This window comes from Pinus tabuliformis, chromosome 9 (assembly GCF_031772625.1).
Source record: "Pinus tabuliformis cultivar Carrire ecotype Pingquan chromosome 9, CPIR1, whole genome shotgun sequence".
Taxonomy (NCBI): Eukaryota; Viridiplantae; Streptophyta; class Pinopsida; order Pinales; family Pinaceae; genus Pinus; species Pinus tabuliformis.
In genome coordinates this window covers 1287508847-1287514846 of record NC_142307.1, presented here as the reverse complement: position 1 = coordinate 1287514846, position 6000 = coordinate 1287508847, and the positions used below count along the sequence as shown (strand labels likewise).

Below are 6000 nucleotides of genomic sequence, written 5' to 3'. Positions count from 1 at the left end.
AATATGTCTTTGAGATGTTCATAACAACTTAGTTTAGATACAATTGTTATTGAGTTTTATTTAGGAGATTGAATAATAACATTAATAATAAAATTAAACTATGGATAGTTAGTATCCTTGACTTGTGCAAAGGGAAAGGTATATATTCTTATTGGATTTTACAATATAATAGAGGAGCTTATAAAATTTTATGGTCTAACAATAGACCAAGTAAACTATTTTAACTACCAAGCTTATATATATCAAACCAACCTAGATCCATCTTAACTTTGGATCTATTAAGCATCGAGAAAGATCAAATATTTCGAGGTGCAAACCTCTCCTCAAGTTTTGCACTCAGGAAAGAAGTTTGCATCGCGAGAAATTTGATCCCTCTCAATGCTTGATAAATCCAGAGTGAAAATAAGTGTCCACTGATTTTAAAAGAATAATGACTTTCTTACCTATTAAAAACCATACAATCCTTTGCTTTCACCATATTCTAATTTAAAAAGAAAACAACACTCAAAATATAATTTATTTTTATTTTTGATCGTAAATATAATTATTAAATTAAAACAATACTTGCACCAGGTTCTAATTTAAAAAGAAAACAACACCCAAAATATAATTTATTTTTTATTTTTGATCGTAAATATAATTATTAAAATAAAACAATACCCTCCAATCCGAAGTCGTTTTATGGGTCCACACACTTTTTTTGGTCGTAAATGACAGTGAAACAACACCATATCCTTAAATGCAATAACGATGAAATAAGATGCGGGAGCTTTGTCACTCGTGGTTATCGTTTGGTCCATCAATGCTTTGACATGTCTTTTCACGATTAAGAAAATAGAGGAAGAACCCGATGGTTATCGTTTGGTCCATCTTAGAAATACAAAATGCTTTGACAAGTCTTTTCACGATTAAGAAAATAGAGGAAGAACCCGATGCTTCCGATCATTCCAAGCCTGGAACTTTTCGGTCGTAACATGCTCTTTCCTTTCCAATCCTGCTCTGCAAATTCCATCTTCGTAAGGGTTTAGGCCGAAGGGCGGGGCAGCGGATAATTTTCTACAGCCCGACATCATCAGGTGATTTTGATTCGACTGCTATTGTTTTATTCTTACTATTTGCATTTAAGGTTGAATTCAGACAGGGAAATCAACAGAATATAATTGGTCGTCGGATTCATTTATGAAGACCGAATTTGTGCCACTTATGTTAATCTGAGATTACGTTCAGAAATATTGTGGCTCATTAGCTGCTAGCCATTTCGTCTCTACCTTAAATTTCTGAAAAAATGGGCTTTGTACTGAAGTATTGGTGGCTTAGCGCAAAAGCTTGACAGTTGGCGTGTGTACACGTATTACACATATTTTTGCTACACACAATTTCGTAAAAGCTCCCGTACAGGCAAGTTTGGGAGCAATTTAGCTAAGGTTCGAGAAAATGGCCAGGGTTTATCGAGGCATATATTTTATCTGAAAGCATCTCGAATTGCGCGTTTTTGTTTGCAATTCAAGGGTCTTATATTAAGCATTTGACATTTACCATTGTTATTAAGAATTTGAATAATCTTTATTGTAAGAATTGGCCACCGCCATGATGACTAATGCATGGATGGTCAGTTCTTCTTTGCTGTCAATTCCAAAAATGATACTTTTCCATGGAAAAAAGCGTAATTTTCATTAATATGATAAGAAAATTATATTTTGTATAATGCTGCAGGTATGAAATGCAATCTGAGGAGCAGACCAGGTAGTATATATAAGCTTTACAAAAAAACCTTCATGATGTAGCTGATAATAAACTTCAAAGAAGTCCAGATAACATCAGAAATAGGATAAAAACTGAGTTCCGTCTCAAAAGTAAACCGCTGTGTATAGTAGAAAGATTATATACATAGAACCAAAAAACAAAAATGGAATGATCGAGGGATCATCCAGTGACGAGCCCTTTCATCTCCATGAATGGTCGGTGTAAAAATGGTAGAAGGTGCCTCCCCTGAATTCCTGTATCTACCATTGTCCTCTGTTCAGCTGCGCTGCCTCTTTGGAAAGACGATCATGCCAGAATATCTATCAGTGTGTGTGCAAGTGACAGTGATATACATCGTTTATCCAGTTTCTAGTGAGCTGTGAGTCCCTAAAAATCTGTATCTTTTGGCAATTTAGTTCTCTTGCAAATAGTAGGAGATATTTAAGACTGTTCAATTCAGCATAATTGTTGGTACCCCTGCCTAGGCCAACTTGAATTCTATAGGACACAAGGTTGTCAATATGCAAAACCGCTCCCCCCGGCAGCCTTCGGCCTGAGCCGAGCCGTCAAAATAACCCCAGGGGATATTAGAGTCAATAGATTCCGGGATAATGACCCGAGGGGGTTTGCTGATAGGGTCATCCGGGATCAAATTAAAAATAGCCATCAGCGTTGTACAGGAGGTTTCCCAATTTATCTTGGCGTCCATAAAAATAGATTTGTTCCTGTTTATCCATATACCCCAACAAATAAGCAATGGTAGATTCCTGACTTTCTGAGATTGCGCTTCTGTCCACCATCTGAGCCAAGCCTCATCTACATTTTGCCCCGACCAGACAATCTGCAAATTTAGGGAGGTCGTGATCCTTGACCAAAAGAAAGTCGTCACAGGGCAGGTGAGAAATAAATGGTTTGTATCTTCCTCTTGCTGCTTACAAAGGCAACATCTGGAGGGGCCGTTGATCGCTCTGCGCATTAGCTTAAGCTTTGTAGGGGCTTTGTCCATAAGGATGCACCACATAAATAGTCTGGTTTTAGGAGGGGCTTTTAATTTCCAAAGGTGGCGCCACCACCAAGAGATATCTCCAATTTGCCTGGCTGCCATAGAAGACGCATAACCTGCTTTAGGGGAGTATCTGCCATGGGGGTCAAGAGCCCAAATAAGGACATCTTGTTGATCGTTGATCCTCACATTGGCCTCCTCAAGAGACCCAATAAAACACTGCCAATCCTCTCTCCAACAAGCTGGGATGTTAAGCATCCTATGGTCCAGCCAGCTCTGTTGCTGCCATCAGTCCTGATTTTCATTTGCTATTTGCGCTAAATGGGTGATACCTGTGTCTTGGAGGTGATTACAGAGTTGTCGTGGGAGGATATGAGCATTTCCACAGCCGCTCCAAGCATCCAAGCCGATTCTCACTTGGTCCCCTTTACCAATTTTCCATGCCAGTCCTCTCTTAATGAGGGGGAGGGACTGAGTTATTGCTTTCCAAATTATAGAGGCTCCAGTCGTAAAATTGGAGGGGTTGCGGATCCAGTCCAAGACCGAGAGCGGATGGATGTATTTGTAGTAAGTTACCTCCTGCCAAAGGCTTCTAGAGTTTATGAGATGCCAGCCCATTTTTGCAGCAAGTGCCTTTGCAAATAACTGAAGGTTTTTTATGCCCCAGCCTCCCAATTTTTTAGGTTTGCCAATTCGATCCCAACGAACCCAAGCAAATGTTCTCCCTGTGCTTTGACCTCTCCAGAGAAAACGACAACAAATTTGTTGGATTCTTTTTAGAATACCTTTGGGAATCCAGGCCAACGACATCCAATAAACCGGGATTGCTTCCAGAACCGATTTGAGCAGAGTGAGCCTACCAGCTCTAGAAAGCCAACATTGTTGCCAGATGTTGATTCTGCTTTCAATCTTTGCAATGAGCCATGCCCAGTCTGCTATTCGATAACCATTTGGTTTCAATCTGAAACCCAAATATTTTAGACCAACATCCAAATCTTGCCGCACATAGTCAAATTGTTGGCAAGCAAATCTTGTTTCATGCGGCTGACAGGTTACAATGATAATTGTAGATTTCTCAAAATTAGGCTCCATACCTGTAGCTTTGCAAAAGAGAGATAGAATGGACTTGAAAGCATATGAGTCACTAAAGGATCCATTTAAAAAAATCAGAACATCATCTACAAATAAAAGGTGGGTTAGAGATGACATATTAGAGATTTGGACACTAGCCAGAGAACCATCCTCTCTTCCTTTTTTAATCAGCCTGCTAAACCCTTCCATAATGAGAAGGAAGAGCAACGGAGAAAGAGGGCAGCCTTGTCTAAGTCCGCGTTCCGCATGAAAAAACCCCGAGGCAGCACCGTTGATGAGGATACTGTAAGAGACCGAAGTAAGACAACACATAATCCAGGAGATGAAGGCATGGGGAAAGCCGATGTGGGTGAGAGTAATCCGGAGGTAAGACCAACAGGCACGGTCAAAGGCTTTGGACAGATCGATTTTAAGAATAATGGACTTTTTATGGAGCTTTTTGATCGAATGGAGGGCTTCCTGGGCTGTCCCAATAGCTTCATGGATCTGGCGCTGGCTGAGGAAAGCAAACTGTTCCTTGGAGATCATTCGGGAGAGGATAGGTTTGATACGAAGGGCAATTGTTTTAGAGATGATTTTGTAGATACTATTGCAGAGGGATATGGGTTGGTAATCATCAAAAGAGGAAGGGTTGTCTGATTTGGGAATAAGAGCCAGGAAGGTCGAGTTGAAAGCATCTAACATTCTGCCAGTTCTTCTACATTCCTCTATGGTCTGAAGAAGATCGTCTCCAATTAGCTCAAAGAAGGAGCTGTAGAATTCAGCCAGCCATCCATTTGGGCTCAGGCTCTTATCCTTTTTAAAGCACTTCAGCACCACTTCTAATTCACCTCTAGTAACTCGGGAATTTAAATTTTCCACCTCATCCAGATCAACAAACCTGGGCAAAGCTTCAGCTGTACAGATGATGCTTGGGAGAGTTATACCTGTGGGGGCTTTGTAGATATCAGAGAAGTGTCTAACCCCCATGTCAGCCAACTGCTCAAAGGAGCTTGCTTTTCTGCCCTCATGGTCTTGTAGTTCCCAGATTGTGTTGATAGATTTCCGGCCCCTTGCATATTGTTGAAATTTTTTTGAATTTTCATCTCCAGCTTGAAGCCAGAGTGCTCTGCTCTTTAGCCTCCATTTCTCTTCTTGCGATCGTAGAAGTTTGATTCTTTCTGTTTCAAGTTGAGCCAGCTGGGCCCTTGAGTTAGCCGAAGTCATACCTCTGGGAGTCGAGTCTTCGAGTTCTTTGAGGGCCAATTCAATCCTTAGAAGGTCTTCCTCATCTTTCCTTCGTTTCTCCTTTGCCCAGATTATTGTTTTGGCTTTTAATGCTGCTAAGTTTTTGGCAAAAACCTCCCCCGGAGAGGAGGGGTCATCCTGGGAGCAGTGAATCCAGGAGTCCACTACCAATTTCCGGAAGCTCGCCTCCAAAAGCCATGAAGAGTTGAATTTGAAGGGCAAAGGTGGTTTAAAGTTATTATCCTTGAACTCCAAAAAGATGGGAGAGTGATCAGAGATCCCTCCTGAGCCCACCCATTGATGAAACAGATTCAAACTTGCCAGGAGAGGAGCCTTGATCAAAAAACGGTCCAACCTTCTAGCTAGAGCCTCTGCCCCCGATCTTCGGTTCCGCCAGGTCGGCTTGATCTTTGCAGGGTCAATATTCAGTAAATCATGGGAATCCAACATATTTTCAAAAAAACTGTGAGGTGGTTGCTTTGACCCTGGGAACCCCACGATTCTGCTAACCCAAGGGAGAAATTTAGGTCTCCACCTATGATTATATTCTCATGATGCATAAACTCAGCCCCCATAATCCTGTTCCAATATGCTTCTCTGTTCTGACAAGGCCCATAAATATTGATAAGCCTGAGAGGCTTGTTGAGCTCCACCGAGACTATATCAGCCCCAAGAAACCCTTCTCCCCCCCAGACATTTAGGATTTTAGTGGAGCGTTTATTAAACCCCAAGGCACAGCCACCAGAGCGACCCCTAACATCCAGAAAGTGAAATTCCCAGTCTGGGAGAAAACTTGATAAGAGCCTATTGACCTGACTTCCTTCGCCCAACATTTCTTGTAAAAAAATTGCATCCAGTCTTTCAGAAAGACAAAGTCTCTTGAGAGCCAGTTTTTTGTCTGGGTTGGCTAGACCCCTACAATTAAAGGAGAGACA

General features: G+C 41.3%; 1 long non-coding RNA gene across 1 annotated transcript in view; it reads left to right on the top strand.

Annotated features, from left to right (window-relative positions):
• The first annotated feature begins 770 nt into the window (after positions 1–770).
• Positions 771–6000, top strand: part of LOC149153287 (uncharacterized) — a 138678-nt gene continuing 133448 nt past the window's right edge. Inside the window, exon 1 of the long non-coding RNA XR_016262399.1 lies at positions 771–1076. This is a non-coding gene — a long non-coding RNA (uncharacterized LOC149153287). The remainder of the gene's footprint in view (positions 1077–6000) is intronic.